The following is a 14,249-nucleotide window of genomic DNA, read 5'->3' on the forward strand; positions in this document are numbered from 1 at the left end:
TGCATCAATCCCTCACCAAAAAAAATTGGGAAGCGGACACCTTCTTGCAATGCTAGAGGTGCTATGAGGCTAAAAACCGCTTAGCAATCCTGACAGGTCTATACAGATTTATGGCAAGGTTGTGACTTTGTACATAGCCATGCATAGTCACTGCCACATCAGTATAATGGCCTGAGCAGTTTTACGAGGCTTTTGAATTACTATTTTAGTTGAGCTCATATTTATAAGAAAAGAGATATAAGCAAAGCTGGAAGAGCTCTTTAAAAAAATGTTCTTGTCCATACTTTGTGCTCCAGTTTTCCTGCTTCAATTATGCAGCATCATGCATTATACAATGCTCCTCAACACATGTGGTCAGCCTGTAAATGGAGAGAATTAATTCAGAGTGTCAGATAATGGCCACTTCCTCCTGCAGAGCGGTAGCTTCAGAAATGGACTCATCAGAAGTATCGTTGGACGTGCGAAGCATTTGTTATGAGGCAATAATGATGATGTCTCTATGTCTGGCTGTTCCATGGGAGTACGTGTAAGGGAGAAGCATCACTTCCCAGGGAGAACCTTTACTGTACTTGGCCACTTGTATTAAATTTTAAAAATTCAACTACCACAGCTAGTTCCAAACAGTAAGTATCTGGATACTAGTAGAATACATTAAATAACAAATAAGTGCAACTCATATAGCTTACCATACCAGAACGGGTTTATTTACAATCCAATTCCATGATAAAGGAAAATGTGCTTGTGCATGTGTATTTGCAATGACAGTACAGATTAGGGGGCACAACATAAAATATGTTTTTGTGCAAGGGAAATAGTGCTTTCAACTAAACTGAACGCAGCAGCTTTACTTTGACCTTTTCATGAGATCAGTGATGTTCTCTGCTAAGCTCAGCAGTTAGGTAAAAATGTGAAAGCTTGGCACAAACTAAGAAAATTATCTTAGAGGTCAAGTATGAAGATTTTTTTCTGAGATACAAATATCTGTGGTGTTTCAGCATCTTACCTAGTAGGTGGCAGTGTCATGTCAGTATACTCTGTCAGTCTTAAGTCAACAATCTCAATTAAAAAAAAACCAACCTTGAATAATGGAAATTTTACATCTATGGGAAAGATTAAATCTGTGACAAAATTCCAAAGCAACAAAATGTATTTTTTAATCAGAAAAATCTCATCTCCTGCACCCATGGTTTTGCTTTCAGTCAAGTCCTCTCACACAAGACACGCATGCATACACGTTACTGAAAGTTATTGCTTGGGGTGTGTCCCATAGTTGTGCATAGATTAATTTGTCTTAGCAGGTTGAAAACTGACTAGACCATGAAAAAAGAATAGCCAAAGCCATCCAATAAATTGGGCAATAATTACTCTTGGTTCCTCCATTTAATCTGAAAACAGATGTACATCATACATTGTCACTGCAGAAAAATAGGAAACTTCATTTTGTAATGGATTATTGAATAGACTTGCAGTGATGGTAAGGCAATAAATTAAAAAGTAGATCAGTAATTTTTCAATTAGATTTATATGCTCTACTCACCAGCTTTGTATATAAAGGGAGGAAAGTGAGACTATTTCACAAGGAGGGCTTTTTACAGCATTTAGTTCAGAGCAACCTGTTGGTTGCTTTGGTCACAGCTGACACCCAAGCACAGTTCACTGACAGTATAAAATTTGGATCTATAAAATATGTGAGGTCAACAGGTCTTCTGATAATCCTTCACATGGAAACTGCTAGTCAAATTCATCCTACATATAAGTTCATGAAGACAGTGAGCTTAACACTGTGGATAATTTTCCCTCAGTGCATTAATGGCAAGGTGGCAGTGTTTCAGAGGCAGTCATCACAGCTGCACTGAGGAACGGAGGGGAGGAAAACTCTTTGACCTCACAGACATGCTGCTGTCCAAAGGATGGGAACAAATGAAGCGTAAAAGCCAATTTGGGTCCTTCTACCAGACACCGAGACTGTCTTTTAAAAACATCGGTCAATCAGACTGACGTTTCCACTTAACCTTGTGAAACGGAACGGATTTTCTCCTCATTGGCATTTAAGCAGGGACATCACTCTTCTTTAGCTGTGGCACGGCTGTCATGTAAGCTGTTGAAAGATTGAAATCCATGTCTGTTTTCAAACTATTTATATTTTTGAATGGTGAGATTTCCTTCATGCTGGAGGATGCCCTGTAGTCCATTCTGGCACCTCTATGGCTCCTGATACGCCTGATATGGCACAAATAAACAGGATTATTGCAGGCTAGAAGGCAGTTGCTGGGAGGCTCTGGGTCAGCTCTGGACCCTTCATAAAAGCATGCAGCTCAGAAAGAAGGGGGTGTTGCTAACATACTTCCTGAATGATTTAGATAAGGTCAGTTGAGGATGCTAACATTCACATTGTCAAAGTGGAAAAGCAAGCCCTCAGCTGGGCTACAAATGCTAACTTCTCTAAGGTTAATGTTTTGATTTTAAACTCTAGCCTACGTACAAAAAATCACACCAAACCTAGTGAAATACAAAAGAGGAGTCTCTAAATACTTTACATCATTAGGACAATTATTTTTTCCCATGTGAAAAATAAGGTTGTATTTCTCTATACATTTCAAATTTGTAAGGAATCATCACTTAATTTCTCTTCTTCCCACAGACACTGGCAATCTGCCTGCTGAATTCTGTCATATGTTTTAACTACAACCATACAAGCAACTGGTTTTGTTTATTTTTTGTTGTTTTTAAAAATATTTATTTCCTGCTTAGAATCCATGGAAAAAATGAATTTTTTGCTCAGCAAATTATTTCAATAATCCTAAATGAAAAGGACGGTATTTGGTGTTGAATAATATTTATTCTTAACATCTTTTCACCTCTTTGCTCTTTACATTTTCTTTACTAAAATTTACTGAAACTCTTTTTAGACTGAAAAATGAAAAGCTCCTTTTGAAAATGCTGAAAGAATGGTATCTGTAGCTCTTAACTAAGGGGGTTTGTTTGCAGGGGAGAAAGGCGGAGTTTATAGAAACAATTTATTGAAATATTTTTAACAACCTCGACCTGTATAATTCCATAGAAGTCAAAAAAGTTTTGTTTAAAACTTGAAGAGTACATGCCATCACCTCATGCCTGGAAGGGGCACCATATGCAAGCAAGATAAGCAAGGTAATAAGCACCCATAAAATCACTGAAATACAAGCATGCAACAACCTCATTTTTTTTCCCTGCTTCAATCCCATGCTAGAGTTCACAAAGAGTTTAAAGTAATTGATGTGCTATATAGCATACACATGATTAAATTCCCTGAAGGAAAATAATTTTTGGTAGAATTTTGAAAGAATATATAATTTTAGATAAATAACCACAATATTACAATATATTTACTAAGCTATAGCCAAAGTCCTGATAGCTGTTTCTAAGTTTCAAAAAGGGCCTTGAAGGATGTGCTGGAACTGAAGGGATTTCATTATCCCGGTCTCTGAGCACCATAAGGAAAAAGCCTATCAGCACTGTAAGTAGACTAGAAAAGCCAAATCTGTGTGCTCCCCTCCTTTTCTCCGCAGCCACAGGTAATGCGAGGTCATCCAGAATCTGCACAGAATGCTCACTGCTTGCTCATATTTTTATTACAGGAAGCATAGCTCCAGTAGGAAACGAACCTTCAATAATTACTTGATGATAATAGCTGAAAAGTTCCCGTGTCCCTTTTTTTCTTAACTGCTTCAAACCGAATTGCCACATTCTCCACAAGCTGATCTTTTAAGAACTACTAACAGAATAATGCATTTTTGAAACACTTATCTGTTCCTATGACCTGGCTATCTTACAATTCATGTCTGTTTAATAAAGAATTGCACCTGTGCAATTTTTTCCATCTGGCAAGTTGCCATGCAGTTAGAACTACAGTTACCACCCAGACTAGTTCTGGAGCTGGAAAGATTTCCAGAGCTCTCTTTGAGGTGGGAAGCATGTAACAGAAAATGTCATCTCTCACACACCATTCCTACCTACAGCAAGGCTTTGACAGCACCTGAAAGGATTGCTGTTGTGTCACTGTTTCAAGGAGTCCCAACCAGGCATCCAGAGCAGCAGGATCAAGAATGAAAGTGGATCTATTGGATTTTCTCTGTCCACATCCACAGAGGGGGAATTCTGCACAGTGAATAGTAGCTGTTCTCATTAAATGTATGCATTCTGGTCTCCAGGAGAAAGGGAAAGGCTCTACAGTCCACATGCCAATATGCAGTCAGACTGGAAGTAGCCTGGATCTTGGAAGAAGCCCTCATCTTGTGGTATTCTTCCTGAGTCAACTTAGTGTTTGTAAGACCACAGAGACACTGTGATTACCCCATTGCTGTCCTGCTCCTGGTAGTTAAACTAGTTCATGCAAAGCTGTTTGAGGTATCTCTGTGTGGTATGAGGCTGTACTCTATCAACATAGTCTTTAAGACTAATAGATGCCAACCCTTCCCAGCAGTAAGAACTAGTACCTATCAATTATTGTCCCATTCCTGCAAGCTTCTCTGCTACAACTGGTGTTGCAGCTCCAGCTACTAAGTCACAAGTCTCACAATATTATGATATCTGGTTTGTTTCTTGAAGTCCAGTTCTTAAATGGGCACTTTCGTTTGAATAGGTAAGGTTTTTCTCTCTTGTGAATAAGGAAAAAAATTTCAAAAATTTATTCAAGAGAAACCCCATGGCTTAAAACCATCAAAAAAGCCCAGCTGAGCCTGTGGTTCTTGAACACAAAGAAAGTATCTCAACCACTTGACTGAAAAATACAGTTCACTTGCTCATCTTTTTCAGCCTTCACTCTGTCACGGCAAAGGGAGAGTGTCTCCCATTGAGCAGTGTAAGTACACACCTACATCGCTCAAAAATACATGTTAATTTGGTGTGCTGAAGAAGAAAGGTGAGGTCAAAATGGAGTAACTTATTGCAGTTCTGTATGCACAAGAGCTCAGCAGGTTTAAATAACAGCCCCTTCTGACATAATTAGGGTTCAAAATCATAATTTAAATCAGACTGGAAAATGTATTGCTTTATACCCTGGACATAACGGTAATGCAATCCACGGTGTGTTACCAGGCACTCCTAGCATGCGAGCCAGGCTTCAGTCTGCTGTTGTGTTGAGCTGGTCCATGTCCCCAGTTCATAGAAGGCTTTCTACCGCAGATCCACTGGCACAACAAGAACCTTCCAGGCCCTTCTCCCTACATGATGCTCCACACAGGCTGCGGAGACAAAGAGGCCATCCTTTCTGCTGCAGCACCCCCACTCCCTTCCAGTGTTCCAGGGAATAAGCTCTCATTTTCATCTCCCTTCCCAAAAGTCCAATAGGTACAGCAAGCTGTCTGGACTCTGCCTTCCAGCATTTCCTAAAATCTTCTAAGTTTTCCAAATTGAATAGATTTAGCAAACCGACCCTACAGCTGTCATAAGCATATGAAGGAGTTTTCTAGAGCTGGAAGGCAATGCAAACATTTTACGACAAATCCTTACATTTCTGTTTAGATTAAATTCTGTGGAGTGAATAGCAATATATTCGTAGGGTTCTCCTATTCCCAGTTAAATCAATTAAGTACTTACCTGGCTCTTAATTTTGCATCTAACTGTCTTTATTAACTCTTCTGGAGTTCTTTCTCATATACAATGCTAAAAGGGAAAAAGGAAAAATAGGCAAAAAATAAAGATGTCAGATTCCTTGTACCAGCATTTATATACTGGATTACAAAGCCTTTGAAATTTGAGGGGCTATAAAAATCTAAGTAATGCCAAACCAATTGTTCTTCACAGATTAACAAGAAATTTCATGCATTTTATTGCATTCGCTTAGATTTCATACTATTTGTAAACCAAAGCAGTATATGTGTTTGGAAAACTAAAACACATAAAAAATACAAAATGTTTTCTAAGTTTCCAATCACATGAACTGAGAATTTAAAACACTTTCCAAAATGGCCTATCCTTGCCCTTGTTTATTGTAAGAAAATTAGAAACAGAGCTCTTCAGGCAAAGGACTCTGCACGTCCACAAGCAGGGATGCAGTTGCCTCTGGTGAGCTCTTCAGGCAAAGGACTGCATGTCCACAAGCAGGGATGCAGTTGCCTCTGGTAGTCCATACAGCCTGAACCTTCAGAGCAAGGGCCAAATTACAGCAGGACCTAGACATGGGAAATACTGAGGTTGTTCGTTGTGTTGTACTAATAATGTAATTTATTAAAGGCCTTACAGAAAGTACATGCAAGAGACAAAAGAGCCTACTATCAGTTGTTCGTATCTCATTCTAATTAGTAGATGCTGCTGTCTCCCCTTAGCAGTATGTGCTCTCAGCTGATTGATTAATTCATTAGTGCTTGCACCTAATGCTTGCACCTATTTTTTTTTGTCTTCTGCTTTCTCAGTGCAAAGTTCAGTTCACTGTTCATACAGAAACTTTTTACTTAGGGCTGGTGTTTGAAGCAGAATTAGAACAACTGATACTTCACACACTGTACCAAGGAAAAAGGTCAGGTTTGTCACTAATAGAACAGAAAGAACACACGTAGATCATGATTGCTGCCATAGAAGGCTGCTCTATAATAAAAAAATCTGAATCTACGTATATCCTTATACATCTCACAATCTGAGGCAAAGGAGAGGCTTTGCATCTTTCTGCCTCCCTCTCCATAAAATTCTTGCTGAAGAGGAAACTGTATGATGCATGAACAAAGGAAAAATAAATGAAGGAATGTGTATGTATGTGTGTATATATACGTGCTTAGTCTTATTCCCTTAATAAGTGACAGTGTAAAATTGAGCTTACCTGTTTGTGTAGATGCAGCAGAAATAACACAGCAGAGACTGTGCGTGCCCATGTGATGTTGCGACACTCAGCAAGGAAGCAGAGAATTTTTATCTCAGCCCATCTTCTGCCATATGCAGTTCCCATTGTCACCTCTTCCATACCAGAGGAAAGGGATCCAGGAGGGTCTTGGCTTCTATTTTTTCTCTGAGAAGTTTGGCAGGAGTAGCTCAAAAGCTGCAGAAAGGTCACAGTCTGATGGCACATGCAAGTACAGGGTGCTTAGCAGCAAGAGAATTAGTACCATCATCAGTACCAGTCATATAGGGAACAAAGGAAGGAATATTTTTTAATCTACAATGACAGGTTTGCTAATCACAGCTACAGACAAGATGCTCTAACCATTCTGTTTTAAAATTCATTTTTAGACCCACAGGTTCACTGCATTTGTTGAAAGCTTAAAAGCAAATGTTGGTGTTTCCAGTGCTTGTGTCGGAAAGGACTGGCCAACTTGGAGACCTTTGATTCATCTATGAACAAGATTCACCGGGTGGAAAGGTAATTTGCAGAAAAGGGGCTATTCTAATACACCAGCAGCTGAGACTGAGAGAGGAACCAGGAACCCTCACAGCCCGTGTGCGCACTCTTGGAAGAGCTGTGAAACATCCAGCCAGGGCTGCAGAGCCAGCCACAGCCTGCGCCCCGTGCTGGGAATACCTGCCTTCCTATGGTTCTAGCGTGCTGGGACACCCAGCATTGCAGGGACTCCTCCTACCTGGGTTGGACTGAAAGATGGAGAAATCAATAGAAAGAGCTCCAAGGAGGATAAATGAACATGCCATTCACACCTTAGATACTGTTTCTCAGGTGACAGGGTTTAGAAGTGAAATGCCAAAAAACCTCTCTGACACAACAGCTGAAAGGAAATATACAGCAGATCACAGAGAAGTGTCAATGCTGATTGCAGTAGGGGCTAAAGGCTCTGGTAATTAAGTATAGCTTCAGGTACATAGCTTTATTAGAAGTAAGAGCTCTCTTGAATCTTAATCATAACACTTTGGCCTAGACAGCCCAGTTAACCAGTCCTGTTTGTATACTTTTCAGTGAGATGGGTATGACACATCAATCCTCAGAGTCCGTTTTCAATAAAGCCATAAAGTTTAAAAGCCTAATCACACTCCAGGCTGGTTAAACTAAACATACACAATGAGACACCAGTATCACCACACAGGTCTTCCCTGTCCAGACAGAGCATGAGACAGATGTGTTCCATTTATTTGCTGCACCTTAAGCAGAAAGCAATCAATTTTATTAGCATTGTTTTATAAGATTAAGAGTACATGTCAGAGGGACCTCATAGGTCTTGGATGAAAACTAGGTAAACGCCAAGCCCACACAACAGATGTGAAATTGTGCCATGGCTTTAAAATTATTTTCTCTGGGGATAGTTCTATTATTTTTAAAGTACAGTTATTTGCAAAGAACTGGTGTCTTGTGTTGTAGAGCAGAACCCCGAGTTTAACTGTAAAATGACAGAAAATATCTTAAGAAGCATTTTTGCTTTTTCCCATATTTTTCTGCTTTGCCACTTTTTGTTGAAAATGAACAGGACCGGAATCTCCTAGAAATGTCTTTCTTGCTCATGCAGAAAACTTCTTTCCCATTGTCTTTTTCTATGCAGTTTTCCCTTAATTGTGAGAGAGCAAGTAATTGGCCTTAAGATGTATGGAACAGGTATCCACACAATCTCTAGACAAGAAGTGAGGAGGACAAAAGCTTTGAAAAGCATCTTTTTCTTTGTTAGGGGAAAAGAGAGGTCACTGGTCTAGCACAGCAGCTGAGCAGAATCAGGGTACTTTGTCCCTGCTGCTTTGCTTTCTACCCAGCCCTGCTGCACTGCAAAGGAGTGATGGCAGGGACATGTGCTGTATTTTGGGATCTTGCATCCCATTACTGCCTCCTAACAACTTACTGCCGGTCAGCTGAGCTGTGATCAGACTGGAAGAAGGCAGAACGGTGAAAGAGGTATGACGATGGCTTGTGTGATACAGAAGGCATATACTGCCACAGGCAGTGCTTAAGGATGGCTAGCAAGGTCCCTCTAAACTCTGTGTCGACTTTGCCTTTACCAAACACATGTGGGTGCTGGGTCCCGCATCTGGGGGAGAAAAAGCCACTGGCTTAAATTTCTCTGAAGTCAGTTAAGCAAATGCATTTTTTTCAGACAATCAAGGTGGGTTAAATGTAAGCTTAGGAGTCATTGCAATATCTCTACTAATGGATGGTAATCATTAAAATACACTGTTTGCAGGTGATCATATGCCAAAACACCTATTGCATTTGTCAGGTAAATTATACCATTCTTTGTCAGTACTCTATTCCATGGATAGTCAATGGCTTTTCTCTTACAGTTACAGCTATTTACAGTACTGTCTGTGAAGGTCTCCATTATCACGCCACAAGGACTTTGCTGCTTGCTCAAACTGTCGTTGCTTATAAAATACGATGTTGTAGAGAAGACCAATGCAGTTGTGTTCCATGGGTAGTGGTGGTGCTTGCCAGCAGTGGGCAAAGAGTTATGGTTGATCTGAAACATCAATGACTGCTTGGTGTGTCTAGCTCTCAGGGAGCCTTACTTTGAGGAAGAAGCATGCTCTCTGTTTTCAAGTGTTCTCTGTTTAAGCATAGCACCACAGCAAAAGAAGCCATCAGGGCAGTTCATACAGATATGGGAACTGACAGAAATGAGAAGAGTTTTCCCAAAGCATTCAAGGCATTTTGTTAGCTGCTTATTTGCTTATACTATTTTTATCACTGTTGCTTTGATTTGTTTTCCTGTGGAAACGCAAAAGTTATCAAAGTAAGTGGGAAGGGGGAGGTAGGAAATGGGTGCACTAGTGTACCCTGTGTGGGAGTTGGTAATAGATAACTTGTTTTTTCTGCTTTTAACCATGGATCTTACCTTGCTTGGATGTTTTCTATTTCTCCTTTTCATTGCATATAGGTCAGATGTTCCAATATTTTGATACATTTCTTTACAAATAGATTTTAACTGTGTGAAAAATCTCTTTTATTCCATGTATAACGTGTAAGCCCCATTGGGGTTTACAAAGGAAATTATAAAAGAGGCACCTTTCCCATTACATTTGATAAGCTTTTAGAAAGTGTCCTTCATATGTAAACCTTCTGTCCTTAAAAATCTTACTCTCCAAGCAATGATAAAAACTCTGAGATAAATGAAGCTGTGAATTTGGGGAATTTTTTCAAAATGCAGGCCTTTAAAAGTGTTTGGATAATGGATGAGCAGTTTCAGGAAGACTGCTCATAAGCAGACCTTGAATTACAAAAGAATTGGTTATAGTGATTTTGAAAAGAAACTTGAAAAGAACTAGGTGATTGTATGGAAATAGGCTTCATCTAGCTGTAATACATGCAATATTCAAGAAGTGCATGTAGGAATTTTTATTAGACTGTCTTCATTTCTGGCTTCTTTCTGCTGTGAAGGGGTCCAGCTGTGTGAGCTAGTGAGGGAAGGGTATGTTAATCTTCCCGGCTTTCTTAATCAAGTGACCCATGGCTGCCATAGAATCAGCTAAACCCTGTTTTCGAAAGAGGGGATATCAAAGGAAGCATGTGTCATTTCAAGGGATTATTAGTTATGCTTAAACTAGGGCTTGAGTGATCAACAATGTCTGTGTGAGCTTCTGTTTAGATGACTGAATGTCTTCGAGCATATAAGACACTCAAATTATGTATTTCAAGATCAAAGCACCAAGGTGTTAAGCTGAAAATGGTAATGCCCTGCCAGGGAACTGAACAAGATGCTCAAGATTGTTAACAGCCCTTTAATTTCATAGAAAGCTCTTACCTCTCAATTTAAAATAAGTAGTGGTGGGAAAACGAATCTCCATGCCAGTTTGCATTTCTTTGTTTGTCTGAACATTGCCTACTTCTTCAAATAAAACTCTAAGCTTTAAAACCTTGTCATCATCAACCTGATGGATTAGCCTGAGTCTAGAAGCATATCTGGACACAACCTAATTTGAGCTCTGTTCCAGAAAGGAAATGGACCATGTCTGAAGTCTCAGTCCTAGACTGAGTGTTTTCCAAGAGGGTTTTCAAGACCACTATTATGGTTAGATTTACCTTTCACTTAACCTGGTGAAGCACCTGGGGGCTGCACCAGGCCCTGCAGACCCCTCATCATGCCAGCCCGTTAGCATGCTGTTAGCTTGGCAGCTGCTCAGTACGTAGGAGCGGGCTGGCCAGAGCATGCACTCCCACCACCAGCAAGTGGGCTGCCTGCCAATCCATGCTGCAGAGGGAAAGGGTGAGCTGCAGAAGAGGTTCCCAAAGCCTCTTGCTAAGAGCAATGTGGCCACCCTATTGGCTTGAGAAAGGAGTATATGCATGTTGAAGCACTCTGCGTGCATGAGAATACTTGTTGGACTCAAGGTCTTTGTATCTAAACAAAACCCTGTGATCCTAATACATCTATGACATGATGAGTCCCAAAGAAAAACTGCAGAAGGAAATGAAGATGTCCAGTGGTCCTTCAGACAAAGGGACATACTTATCACCTCCATTGCTTTTTTATTGGCCAAAACCTATGATGCTTCTCTGAGCAGTCTCCAGCCCCTTGAGCACTTGTTACCTGGGTGTTCTTCCAGCAAAGTGTGAATTTCAAATTTGTTCTAATCCCTTTGATTTTTATCTAAAACCACTGCTCCTCCTAAAAGAACGTTATCTTAGGAAAAACAGCACAGCATTAAGGAAAAGTGAACTGTAATACAATTTTTCTATTAATCTCTTACATTTCTTTTTTTATTATTACTTTCTAACAGACATGACCAAACTTAGAAAAAATCTCAGAGTTTCAAGCATAATTGATGCAGGGATAAGAGCAAACTACTTCAGAATTGCCTTGTTGTTTTAAAGACATTGAGTTAATTAGAGAGATATTCTTGTTAGTGGTGGTTCATTAAAAGATCCTTAATGCAACTGAAATGTTAATTTTAGCAGAAATTATCTAAGGGACTCAAATTATTAATTGATGCATGTTTAATAGTTTTTTAATTAGATGCTTTATTAGCAGAAATAATACCAAAACTGCAGTGACTTCCACTAAATTTTTAAGAGCTTGACTACACAGGGTTGGATTCCCTGGTCATGTTACTACTGCCATCTTACTGCAATGCCCAGGCTGAATTCATTTGTGCTCAAATCACAATAACTACTTTTTAAAATCCATTTGTTTTGCAGCCTGTGATTAGCAGGGCAAGGTGCTCTGTAAGAAATATTGGGGAGTGAATTGGGAATGCAGATGAGAGTGCAGCAGGTGCAAAGGCAAGACACTGTTAACCAAATTTTACAAAAGGTTTACGGACACAGAAGGAGAAGCTGGGAAGGCTGGATCTGCTCATCCTTAAGAAGAAAAGGCTTCAGGGGAGATCTCACAGCTGTCTAAAACTCCCTGACGGGAAAGTGTAAAGAAAATGGTCAAATTCTTCTTAGAGGTGAACAATAATGGGATGAGACAAAATGGATGCGATTTGGAACAAGATAAAAACCCAGAATAGGAGCCCAGAGATGTTATGGGATTTCCATCCTTAGAGAAACTCAAAATGCAGCCTAGCAATGTCCCTGAGGAATGTACCCTAGCTGGACCAGCTTTGGGTGAGGAGCTGGACTGTGGCTTACAGAGGTCCCTCCCAAGCCATTTTAGCCGATGATCCCATGCTTTATACTACAGAACCAGTAATGACTGTGCAGGGAGAACAGCCCAACAGGTTTCTCTGGTACTTCCGATCCATGGCAAATTTACCTCCCAAAGGGCAGACTTACTTTCAATGACAAACAAGAGAGGTCCCAGCCACAACTAGCTAGTACATGCCTTCTTGGGGATCCTACATTACACAATATCCTAATCACATGCTCAAACATATGTGTTCATTCACCTGTTATGATTCTTGCCCATCTCTGCTGGTGTTTAAACATCTAATTCTTAGATGTGCAGACAATGGGCTGACATGGTTGACAACCACTAAACAACATGGTAGTCAGCCCACTGGAAAATCCTGGAAAAAAAAAATCAAAATGCAGCAATCTTTTCTTTACTCACAAATTCAGGAGCAATCACACTGTTTCAGTTCCTATGGCCTTGGAAAAAATTGACAAGGTCTAAGAAAGCACTCTTGTAATGCAGTATTGAATGCAATGTGCGCAGCAACGAGGTTTGATCGTATTGCAAATGTATTCCTGGTAGCTTATGTCTCCTGTGCTGCTGAACTGGAAAAAAATCAATTCATGTAAGCCAGGAATTCTGCATCTGTCCACAAGAATCCTCTCATTTTCAGCTTTCTTCAGAAATTCACATTAAAACAGAGGCTTATTAAAAGTAAAAAAAGCAAATAGTTGATTCATTAGTGTTGTATCGCACAGCTGAAGTTCAGCTTGTACCACACCATTAATTTTCCTGTATGTTACCATCTTCTCCTGTTTCAGGACAGGGCACCATCAGACACTGGATATGACTGTATCAAGGGGGGAGGCAAGGGCAAAGAATATGTCTAACATTTATCTTTAATGAATGGTTTTAATAGGTTCAGAGGCTAGAGAGAAAATACAGCAACTAACTGTTTAATAACACTAACAGGGTACAAGATTGAAAGATAGAAAACTGTCCCAGAGGAAAGACTGGTATCCCAGGGGATTAATTTTACCCCATTTGAAAAACTAAGGTCTAATTAAGTAAGAGATGCAGATGGTTTCATTCAGACTGTGCCCAGTATTTGCAATTAGCAGAGCAGAAATTATATTAATTTCTAAATTGACATGATCATTGGGATGAGGGGGCAGTTTGTTTTTCTTTTTTCAGTAGTGCTGTGCATTTTGGGGATTCCAGTTCTTGATTACCTGATGGGAAGGCTTTCTTGACAAGCCGAGTGAGCTGCCTTAACCAGCGGTGGCGGAGGTAGGATGCAGGCCCTGGATGGGGCCTCTCACACAGTTCTGGCAGATTTCTGTGCTTTGGCACAAGCCATTGATGGGTTTAGGTAGGTACAATCTTTTGGAAAGCGCAAAGGACAGTGCTCGTGTCATATGTACAGGGTCTGTCCTCTTCACAGAGATGGAGGTGGGGTGGTGTAACCAGACCTTGGCCAACAGGACAGGCTTCATGCATGGCAAGATGTAAATTTTCAACGCAGATTTGCAATGCTTGGCCCCAAAACTGGAGGGCATATACCTACAGGAACATGTAACACTGCTGCAGCCTGGCCCCTGAGCTGTGCTGGCAGTGATGCTCCAGGCTGGCAAACTGAGCATCTACCCCTGGGCAGAGTAACGAAAGCAAACAAATACCGTTTTTTGTACCTGAGCTTACAGCAGGAGTCTCTCTGCCCAGCACCACCTATACCCCAGACCAGCACAGATAAATGAGATAGAGGTACTTGTTCTCCTGGTCCCCAAATCCTCT

The sequence above is a fragment of the Pterocles gutturalis genome, unplaced genomic scaffold, assembly GCF_000699245.1.
Source record: "Pterocles gutturalis isolate BGI_N339 unplaced genomic scaffold, ASM69924v1 scaffold1031, whole genome shotgun sequence".
Taxonomy (NCBI): Eukaryota; Metazoa; Chordata; class Aves; order Pterocliformes; family Pteroclidae; genus Pterocles; species Pterocles gutturalis.